This window comes from Procambarus clarkii, chromosome 75 (genome assembly GCF_040958095.1).
Source record: "Procambarus clarkii isolate CNS0578487 chromosome 75, FALCON_Pclarkii_2.0, whole genome shotgun sequence".
NCBI classification, from domain to species: domain Eukaryota; kingdom Metazoa; phylum Arthropoda; class Malacostraca; order Decapoda; family Cambaridae; genus Procambarus; species Procambarus clarkii.
In genome coordinates, this window is record NC_091224.1 from 4,196,914 (window position 1) to 4,208,921 (window position 12,008).

Here is a 12,008-nt window from a genome sequence, read left to right on the forward strand (position 1 = left end):
CACCACTACAATCACCAGGTAGCTACTCCGCTACAATCACCAGGTAGCTACTCCGCTACAATCACCAGGTAGCTACACCACTACCATCACCAGGTAGCTACACCACTACAATCACCAGGTAGCTACACCACTACCATCACCAGGGAGCTACACCACTACCATCACCAGGGAGCTACACTACTACAATCACCAGGTAGCTACTCCGCTACAATCACCAGGTAGCTACTCCGCTACAATCACCAGGTAGCTACTCCACTACAATCACCAGGTAGCTACACCACTACCATCACCAGGTAGCAACACCACTACCATCACCAGGTAGCTACACCACTACAATCACCAGGTAGCTACACCACTACAATCACCAGGCAGCTACACCACTACAATCACCAGGTAGCTACACCACTACCATCACCAGGTAGCTACACCACTACAATCACCAGGTAGCTACACCACTACAATCACCAGGTAGCTACACCACTACAATCACCAGGGAGCTACACCACTACCATCACCAGGGAGCTACACTACTACAATCACCAGGTAGCTACACCACTACAATCACCAGGTAGCTACACCACTACAATCACCAGGCAGCTACACCACTACAATCACCAGGCAGCTACACCACTACAATCACCAGGTAGCTACTCCGCTACAATCACCAGGTAGCTACACCACTACAATCACCAGGTAGCAACACCACTACAATCAACAGGTAGCTACAACACTACCATCACCAGGTAGCTACACCACTACCATCACCAGGCAGCTACTCCACTACAATCACCAGGTAGCTATACCACTACCATCACCAGGTAGTTACACCACTACCATCACCAGGTAGCTACACCACTACAATCACCAGGTAGCTACACCACTACCATCACCAGGTAGCTACACCACTACCATCACCAGGCAGCTACTCCACTACAATCACCAGGTAGCTACTCCACTACAATCACCAGGCAGCTACTCCACTACAATCACCAGGTAGCTACTCCACTACAATCACCAGGTAGCTACACCACTACCATCACCAGGTAGCTACACCACTACCATCACCAGGCAGCTACACCACTACCATCACCAGGCAGCTACTCCACTACAATCACCAGGCAGCTACACCATTACCATCACCAGGTAGCTACACCACTACCATCACCAGGTAGCTACACCACTACAATCACCAGGTAGCTACTCCACTACAATCACCAGGCAGCTACACTACTACAATCACCAGGTAGCTACACCACTACAATCACCTGGTAGCTGCCAGGTGCGGGTCGTATTTCTGTATGTTATAACACATCTCATTTCCAAACATTAACGATGAACAATACAGCAACAAATTAATAATATTCTGGTAAAAAACTAAAATACTTCTCAGTAATAATAAAACATAAATAATGAATACTGACATGATGAAGGTGGCGGCGGTGGCGGTGGTGTGTCGCGTGTTGTGGTACGTCTGGGGTGTGGTCTAGGACTACCTCAGTCTGCGCCTCCTTACTGTACTGGAGCCGTACTGCCGCCACCGGCAGTACGACTCCAGCTGGCGGGGACTGTTAAGTAACGTTCCCCTCCTGAAGGTGATCGTCCCTCCACGCCCCGGGACCTCCACGACCCCCTGCACCTGCTGGACCATGTCCAGTTGCATCGTCGCGGTCGTCCTCGAGGTGGCGGCCTGGTTGATCTTCCTCTGGACCGTTAGTGTCCTCGACGAGGAGTCGGAGTCGACGGTGCCACCTCCAGTGACCACCCGCGTGACCACCCCCGTGACCACCCTCGTGACCACCCCCGTGACCACCCTCGTGACCACCCTCGTGACCACCCCCGTGACAACACCAGTGGCACACACTCTGCTCATAACACCGCAGCCCGTGACTCCCGGGGCAGGCGGGACAGGTGTGCAGGACCTCAGTGAACCACAGTTCATGAACTGAGGAAGAACCTGGTGTAGGAACACCAGATTCCTACCTTAACACTTTGCCGTGGGGGGACTAACACTTTCCCATGGGGGACTATCACTTTGCTGTGGGGGGACTAACACTTTCCAATGGGGGACTATCACTTTGCCGTGGGGGGACTATCACTTTGCCGTGGGGGACTATCACTTTGCTGTGGGGGGACTAACACTTTCCCATGGGGGACTAACACTTTCCCATGGGGGACTATCACTTTGCTGTGGGGGGACTAACACTTTCCCATGGGGGACTATCACTTTGCCGTGGGGGGACTAACACTTTGCCATGGGGGGACTAACACTTTCCCATGGGGGACTATCACTTTGCCGTGGGGGGACTAACACTTTCCCGTGGGGGGACTAACACTTTCCCATGGGGGGACTATCACTTTCCCATGGGGGACTATCACTTTGCCGTGGGGGGAATAACACGGCCGTGGTTTTGCGGGCCTCTCGCTCGCTCGGTTTTGCGGACCGCTCGGTTTTGCGGGCCTCTCGCTCGCTCGGTTTTGCGGGCCTCTCGCTCGCTCGGTTTTGCGGGCCTCTCGCTCGCTCGGTTTTGCGGGCCTCTCGCTCGCTCGGTTTTGCGGGCCTCTCGCTCGCTCGGTTTTGCGGGCCTCTCGCTCGCTCTGTTTTGCGGGCCTCTCGCTCGCTAGGTTTTGCGGGCCTCTCGCTCGCTCGGTTTTGCGGGCCTCTCGCTCGCTCGGTTTTGCGGGTCGCTCGGTTTTGCGGGCCTCTCGCTCGCTCGGTTTTGCGGGCCTCTCGCTCGCTCGGTTTTGCGGGCCTCTCGCTCGCTCGGTTTTGCGGGCCTCTCGCTCGCTCGGTTTTGCGGGCCTCTCGCTCGCTCGGTTTTGCGGGCCTCTCCCTCGCTCGGTTTTGCGGGCCTCTCGCTCGCTCGGTTTTGCGGGCCTCTCGCTCGCTCGGTTTTGCGGGCCTCTCGCTCGCTAGGTTTTGCGGGCCTCTCGCTCGCTCGGTTTTGCGGGCCTCTCGCTCGCTCGGTTTTGCGGGCCTCTCGCTCGCTCGGTTTTGCGGGTCGCTCGGTTTTGCGGGCCTCTCGCTCGCTAGGTTTTGCGGGCCTCTCGCTCGCTCGGTTTTGCGGGCCTCTCGCTCGCTCGGTTTTGCGGGCCTCTCGCTCGCTAGGTTTTGCGGGCCTCTCGCTCGCTCGGTTTTGCGGGCCTCTCGCTCGCTCGGTTTTGCGGGCCTCTCGCTCGCTCGGTTTTGCGGGCCTCTCGCTCGCTCGGTTTTGCGGGCATACTGCTTGCGTGGTGTTAGTCACCCACACGTCAAAGTGTTAGTCCCCCCAACGGCAAAGTGTTATTCTCCCCCCCCCAACGGCAAAGTGTTATTCTCCCCCCCCAACGGCAAAGTGTTATTCTCCCCCCCCCCAACGGCAAAGTGTTATTCTCCCCCCCCCCCAACGGCAAAGTGTTATTCTCCCCCCCCCCCAACGGCAAAGTGTTATTCTCCCCCCCCCCCAACGGCAAAGTGTTATTCTCCCCCCCCAACAGCAAAGTGTTATTCTCCCCCCCCAAAAGCAACGTGTTATTCTCCCCCCCCCAACAGCAAAGTGTTATTCTCCCCCCCCCCAACAGCAAAGTGTTATTCTCCCCCCCCCCAACAGCAAAGTGTTATTCTCCCCCCCCCCCAACGGCAAAGTGTTAGTCCCCACAACGGCAAAGTGTTAGTCCCCACAACGGCAAAGTGTTATTCTCCCCCCCCCCCCAACGGCAAAGTGTTATTCTTCCCCCCCCCCCCCCCCAACGGCAAAGTTTTAGGAGCGAGTGGCCGAGCGTATTCACCTAATTGTGCTTACGAGGATTTAGCTCTGGCTCTTTCGGCTCGCTTCCCATCTGTCATATATCAAATTATTTTTTTTTCTCTGTCGCACACACCCACTTTTTTCCCATTCACACACACACACACACACACACACACACACACACGCACACACACACACACACACACACACACACACAACCTTACCCTGTGGGTAAGGTTGCATTATAGCAATGACTAGGTCAGGAAGGGCGTCTAGGTCCAGCAGTATTATGATTGAGGAAGAAGATAGGTTTGTGGAGAAGATGATTGGGAAATTTGTAGAGAAGAGGGATGTTTGGATAGGTGATCTAATCCAGGGGATTAAAAGTGAAGTCTTTAATAAGATACAGGGCGAGGTTCAAAGACTCAAACAAGAGTTTATGGATTATATTCAAGAGGAAATCAGGAAGAGCAGGGTAGAATGGCAAGGAGAAATATCTAGGCTTACTAATGAATTTGGCAGGAATAAGGGAAGCTTGGCAGGGGAAGGGGAAGTAGTAGTAGTAGGTGGAGTAGCGGGTGTAGGAGGGGTGGGGGTCAGCCAGGGAGAGGGCCACCAGCATGACCCTGAACTGAGAAAGAGGACAATCATAATCCATGGATTACTTGAAGCCAGGGCACCATCGAGGCAGGAAAGGATGGAGATTGAGGATTTGGAACTACAGGGGATCTTGAGAGACATGAGAGCCCAGATGGCAGGGAATGAGGTGCAAGTCCACCGACGCATTGGACCATACAACTGTAACAGGAAACGACCTGTCCTGGTACAGTTCACTAACGAAGAGGCAGTGGATTACATACTGCATCACAAACACCTACTCAGAGGTAGCGAAAATTACTACAACGTATTTATTGACAAATTCATGACGAAGGAGGAACAGATTGCCCACAGAGCAAGCAAACAACAATACGACTCTTCCCATTTGAGCGCAGCTACACACCCCAGTGCTAATCCACCCCATGCTAACCAGCTCACACGTGCTTCTCAGGTCACCCCTTTCCCAAATCAGCCGCCCCTGCTTATCTCCCCAGCACATCCCTTGACCCCTCTGACCCCACTGGAGTCAAATTCATCCCACATTCCAAGGACCCCCTCATCACCTCAACCCCCAAAACCCGTCCAGCCCTCGTCCCCTCAACCCCCAAAACCCACCCAGCTCTCATCTCCTCAACCCCCAAATCCCATCCAGACCTCATCCCCTCAACCCCAAGAACCCACCCAGACCTCATCCCCTCAACACCCAAAGCCTACCCTGCCCTCACCCCTCCTCATCCCCTCTCCTTCCATGTGACCCCCCACCCTTGCGAGGGAGGTGGGAGGTCCCCCCCACCCCCTCTATCCATCCCCCTCCCAACCTCTCAACCTCTATCTGTCTCCCAACCTTACGCCATCTCCCAACCCCTCTATGCCCTCCCTAATCTTCAGACCCAGTATGCCCTTCCTACTCCAGACCTACCTACCCAGGCCCTACCCCAGACCCTCCTACCTACCTTCCTAGAAGCCCAGCCCCCAGTAGCCCCCCAAGCACCCCTCCTGAACTCTTTCACCCCCCATACACCCCCCGGACCCCCCCAGACACCCCCTGGATCCCCCCGGACATCCCCCGGACCCTCCCCGCCCCCAGTCATCCCCCAGACACCCCCCAGATCCCCCAGATCCCCTCTGCCCCCAGTCACCCCCCAGACATCCCCCAGATCCCCCCAGACCCCCAGAGAAAGGGAGAACTCTGGTACAAGAGTTTCCATGAAGAATCTCAAGGTTTGGTACACCAATGCTGATGGGGTATCTAATAAAGCAGAAGAGATAAAAGGAAGAGTGAGTGAAGCAGATCCTGACATAGTTGCAATTGTGGAAACTAAAATTAATGACATGATCTCAGATGCTATCTTTCCTGAAGGGTACCAGGTGATACGAAAAGAGAGGACACAGAGACAGGGAGGGGGAGTAGCACTCCTAATAAAGCGGAAATGGAAGTTTGAAGACCTGGGAAATCGAGTTACCAATGAGTGCACAAGCTTCATACATGGAACTCTGACAGTAGATGGGAGGAAGATTGTGATCATGGTAATCTACAATCCCCCACCAAACAGTAGAAGACCCAGGCAGGAGTATGATGACAACAACAAAGCATGTATTGATGAACTGCAGAAGGCAGCAACACTAGCCCACAGAATGAGAGCGAAGCTGTTGATCATGGGGGACCTAAATCATGGAGAGATAAATTGGGAATCAAGGAATCCCCATGGAGGGGATGAAACGTGGGGAGCAAAATTAGTAGATGTTATAGACAGGAATTTCCTGACACAACATGTGAAGGAAGACACAAGGGAAAGAGGAGGAGATGCACCGAGCCTATTAGACCTGATTTTCACCCAGAACGTAGAAGATATCGAGAATTTAGAGCATGAAATACCTCTAGGGGCCAGTGACCATTGTGTCCTAGTCTTTGACTACATGATGGAATTCAAAATTATGACCATGGGACAAGAGATCTGGGAAAGGAGAGCTGACTACAGGAAAGGGGACTATATGAGGATAAGGGACTATCTGGGTGAAGTGCAGTGGGAGGAAGAAATTAGAGGAAAAACAGTCCAAGATATGATGGACCTAGTCATACAGAAATGCCAGGAGGCCGAAGAGAGATTTATACCAACGGTAAAGGGAAAAAATAAGAAGGAATATAATAACCCATGGTTTAATAGACAGTGTCAGGAAGCAAAAATGGCCAGCAGGCGGGAGTGGAGGAAGTACAGAAGACAAAGAACAGAGGACAACAGAAGCAGATACAACAGAGCTAGGAACGATTACATTAACATAAGACGAACATCGGAAAGGGACTATGAGAACGATATTGCAATCAAAGCGAAAAAACAACCTAAGTTACTACACAGTCATATAAGAAGAAAAATGTCGGTGAACGACCAAGTGACAAGACTAAGGAAGACAGAGGGGGCATATACTGAAAGTGACAAGGAAATCTGCGAGGCACTGAATGCCAGTTTCCATGGAGTGTTCACTACCGAGCCTGAGCAGCTCCCATTGTTGGAAGGGGTTACCCTAGATGAAAGACTATCAGATATAGAGGTGACAGCAGAGGAGGTAATGAAACAGTTGACAACTCTAGATGCAACTAAAGCAGTTGGACCAGACAAAGTATCACCGTGGATACTAAAAGAAGCAGCACAGGCCCTCAGCGTGCCTCTGGCAATGATCTTTAATGAGTCACTTATGTCAGGAGAATTGCCCAGTTGCTGGAAGAAGGCAAATGTCGTGCCGATCTTCAAGAAAGGAGATAGGGAGGAGGCACTTAACTACAGACCTGTATCACTGACAAGCATCCCCTGTAAAATACTGGAAAGAATAATTAGGCTACGACTGGTTGCACACCTGGAGAACATTAGGTTTGTGAACAAACATCAACATGGGTTCTGGACAGGGAAATCGTGCCTAACAAACCTTCTGGAATTCTATGATAAAATAACGAGGATAAGACAGGACAGAGATGGTTGGGCAGACTGCATATTTCTGGACTGCCAAAAAGCCTTTGATACAGTACCGCACATGAGACTGCTGTTCAAGCTCGAGAGGCAGGCGGGGGTGGGGGGAAAGGTCCTAGAATGGATAAGGAACTACCTAACAGGAAGGAGCCAAAGAGTTACGGTAAGGGGCGAGAAGTCGGACTGGCGAACAGTAACAAGTGGAGTACCACAAGGATCGGTGCTGGGACCAATTCTATTTCTTGTATATGTTAACGACATGTTTACAGGCGTAGAGTCCTACATGTCGATGTTTGCGGATGATGCAAAGTTGATGAGAAGAGTTGTGACAGATGAGGATTGCAGGATCCTCCAAGAGGACCTGAACAGATTGCAGAGATGGTCAGAGAAATGGCTACTAGAATTCAACACGAGCAAATGTAAAGTTATGGAAATGGGACTAGGAGATAGGAGACCAAAGGGACAGTACACAATGAAGGGGAACAGCCTACCTGTAACGACGCGTGAAAGAGACCTGGGGGTGGACGTAACACCTAATCTATCTCCTGAGGCACATATTAATAGGATAACGACAGCAGCGTACTCTACACTGGCAAAAGTTAGAACATCATTCAGAAACCTAAGTAAGGAGGCATTTAGGGCGCTTTACACTGCCTACGTAAGGCCAGTCTTAGAGTATGCCGCCTCATCATGGAGTCCCCATCTGAAGAAGCATATAATGAAACTGGAAAAGGTTCAGAGGTTTGCAACGAGACTCGTCCCAGAGCTACGAGGGATGGGGTATGAAGAGCGCCTGAGGGAACTGTGCCTTACGACACTAGAAAGAAGAAGGGAGAGGGGGGACATGATAGGAACGTATAAGATACTCAGAGGAATTGACAGAGTGGACATAGACGAAATGTTCACACGGAATAGTAACAGAACGAGAGGACATGGATGGAAGCTTGAAACTCAGATGAGTCACAGAGATGTAAGGAAGTTTTCTTTTAGCGTGAGAGTAGTGGGGAAATGGAATGCACTTCAGGAACAGGTTGTGGAAGCAAATACTATTCATAATTTTAAAACCAGGTATGATAGGGAAATGGGACAGGAGTCATTGCTGTAAACAACCGATGCTCGAAAGGCGGGATCCAAGAGTCAATGCTCGATCCTGCAAGCACATATAGGTGAGTACATATAGGTGAGTACACACACACACACACACACACACACACAACCACACGCAACATCAGCGGCGTATGCCAGTCTGGCCAACATAAGAACGGTATTCAGAAACTTGTGTAAAGAATCATTCAGAACTTTGTATACCACATATGTCAGACCAATCCTGGAGTATGCAGGCCCAGCATAGAGTCCATATCTAGTCAAGGATAAGACTAAACTGGAAAAGGTTCAAAGGTTTGCCACCAGACTAGTACCCGAGCTGAGAGGTATGAGCTACGAGGAGAGACTACGGGAATTAAACCTCACTTCGCTGGAAGACAGAAGAGTTAGGGGGGGACATGATCACCACATTCAAGATTCTCAAGGGAATTGATAGGGTAGATAAAGACAGGCTATTTAACACAAGGGGCACACGCACAAGGGGACACAGGTGGAAATTGAGCGCCCAAATGAGCCACAGAGATATTAGAAAGAACTCTTTTAGTGTCAGAGTGGTTGACAAATGGAATGCATTAGGAGGTGATGTGGTGGAGGCTGACTCCATACACAGTTTCAAGTGTAGATATGATAGAGCCCAATAGGCTCAGGAACCTGTACACCAGTTAATTACCAGTTGAGAGGCGGGACCAAAGAACCAGAGCTCAACCCTCGCAAGCACAACTAGATGAGTACGAGGTGAGTACACACACCATAACAACTGTGTCACTACGGTGTGACTACTTCTCCAGCACTGTGGTCTCAGTGACGATGTTCCTCCAAACACGTGGTGCCCCAAACACGTGGTCCCACAGACACGTGGTCCCACAGACACGTGGTCCACCAAACACGTGGTGCCCCAAACACGTGGTGCCCCAAACACGTGGTGCCCCAAACACGTGGTGCCCAAAACACGTGGTGCCCCAAACACGTGGTGCCCCAAACACGTGGTGCCCCAAACACGTGGTCCCACAGACACGTGGTCCACCAAACACGTGGTGCCCCAAACACGCGGTCCCCAAACACGTGGTGCCCCAAACACGTGGTGCCCCAAACACGTGGTGCCCCAAACACGTGGTCCCACAGACACGTGGTCCACCAAACACGTGGTGCCCCAAACACGTGGTGCCCCAAACACGTGGGCCCACAGACACGTGGTCCACCAAACACGTGGTGCCCCAAACACGTGGGCCCACAGACACGTGGTCCACCAAACACGTGGTGCCCCAAACAAGTGGTGCCCCAAACACGTGGTGCCCCAAACACGTGGTCCCACAGACACGTGGTCCACCAAACACGTGGTCCCCCAAACACGTGGTGCCCCAAACACGTGGTGCCCCAAACACGTGGTCCCACAGACACGTGGTCCACCAAACACGTGGTCCCCCAAACACGTGGTGCCCCAAACACGTGGTGCCCCAAACACGTGGTCCCACAGACACGTGGTCCCACAGACACGTGGTGCCCCAAACACGTGGTGCCCCAAACACGTGGTGCCCCAAACACGTGGTGCCCCAAACACGTGGTTCCACAGACACGTGGACCACCAAACACGTGGTCCCCAAACACGTGGTGCCCCAAACACGTGGTCCCCCAAACACGTGGTCCCACAGACACGTGGTCCACCAAACACGTGGTCCCCCAAACACGTGGTGCCCCAAACACGTGGTGCCCCAAACACGTGGTGCCCCAAACACGTGGTGCCCAAAACACGTGGTGCCCCAAACACGTGGTGCCCCAAACACGTGGTGCCCCAAACACGTGGTGCCCCAAACACGTGGTCCCACAGACACGTGGTCCACCAAACACGTGGTGCCCCAAACACGCGGTCCCCAAACACGTGGTGCCCCAAACACGTGGTGCCCCAAACACGTGGTGCCCCAAACACGTGGTCCCACAGACACGTGGTCCACCAAACACGTGGTGCCCCAAACACGTGGTGCCCCAAACACGTGGGCCCACAGACACGTGGTCCACCAAACACGTGGTGCCCCAAACACGTGGTGCCCCAAACACGTGGTGCCCCAAACACGTGGTCCCACAGACACGTGGTCCACCAAACACGTGGTCCCCCAAACACGTGGTGCCCCAAACACGTGGTGCCCCAAACACGTGGTCCCACAGACACGTGGTCCACCAAACACGTGGTCCCCCAAACACGTGGTGCCCCAAACACGTGGTGCCCCAAACACGTGGTCCCACAGACACGTGGTCCCACAGACACGTGGTGCCCCAAACACGTGGTGCCCCAAACACGTGGTGCCCCAAACACGTGGTGCCCCAAACACGTGGTTCCACAGACACGTGGACCACCAAACACGTGGTCCCCAAACACGTGGTGCCCCAAACACGTGGTCCCCCAAACACGTGGTCCCACAGACACGTGGTCCACCAAACACGTGGTCCCCCAAACACGTGGTGCCCCAAACACGTCGTGCCCCAAACACGTCGTGCCCCAAACACGTGGTCCCCCAAACACGTGGTCCCACAGACACGTGGTCCACCAAACACGTGGTCCAACAAACACGTGGTGCCCCAAACACGTGGTGCCCCAAACACGTGGTCCCACAGACACGTGGTCCCACAAACATGTGGTGCCCCAAACACGTGGTGCCCCAAACACGTGGTGCCCCAAACACATGGTGCCCCAAACACGTGGTGCCCCAAACACGTGGTCCACAGACACGTGGTCCCACAGACACGTGGTGCCCCAAACACGTGGTGCCCCAAACACGTGGTGCCCCAAACACGTGGTGCCCCAAACACGTGGTCCCCCAAACACGTGGTCCCACAGACACGTGGTCCCACAAACAAGAGGTGCCCAAAACGTGTGGTCCCACAAACACGTGGTGCCCCAAACACGTGGTGCTCCAAACACGTGGTGCCCCAAACACGTGGTGACCCAAACACGTGGTGCCACAAACACGTGGTCCCACAAACACGTGGTGCCCCAAACACGTGGTGACCCAAACACGTGGTCCCACAAACAAGTGGTGCCCCAGACACGTGGTCCCACAAACATGTGGTGCCCCAAACACGTGGTGCCCCAAACACGTGATGCCCCAAACACGTGGTCCCCCAAACACGTGGTCCCACAGACACGTGATGCCCCTGACACGTGGTGCCCCAGACACGTGGTCCACCAAACACGTGGTGCCCCAAACACGTGGTCCCACAGACACGTGGTCCCACAAACATGTGGTGCCCCAAACACGTGGTGCCCCAAACACGTGGTGCCCCAAACACATGGTGCCCCAAACACGAGGTGCCCCAAACACGTGGTCCCACAGACACGTGGTGCCCCAAACACGTGGTGCCCCAAACACGTGGTGCCCCATACACGTGGTCCCCCAAACACGTGGTCCCACAGACACGTGATCCCACAGACACGTGGTCCCACAAACAAGTGGTGCCCCAAACGTGTGGTCCCACAAACACGTGGTGCCCTAAACACGTGGTGCTCCAAACACGTGGTGCCCTAAACACGTGGTGACCCAAACACGTGGTCCCACAAACAAGTGGTGCCCCAGAAACGTGGTCCCACAAACACGTGGTGCCCCAAACACGTGGTGACCCAAACACGTGG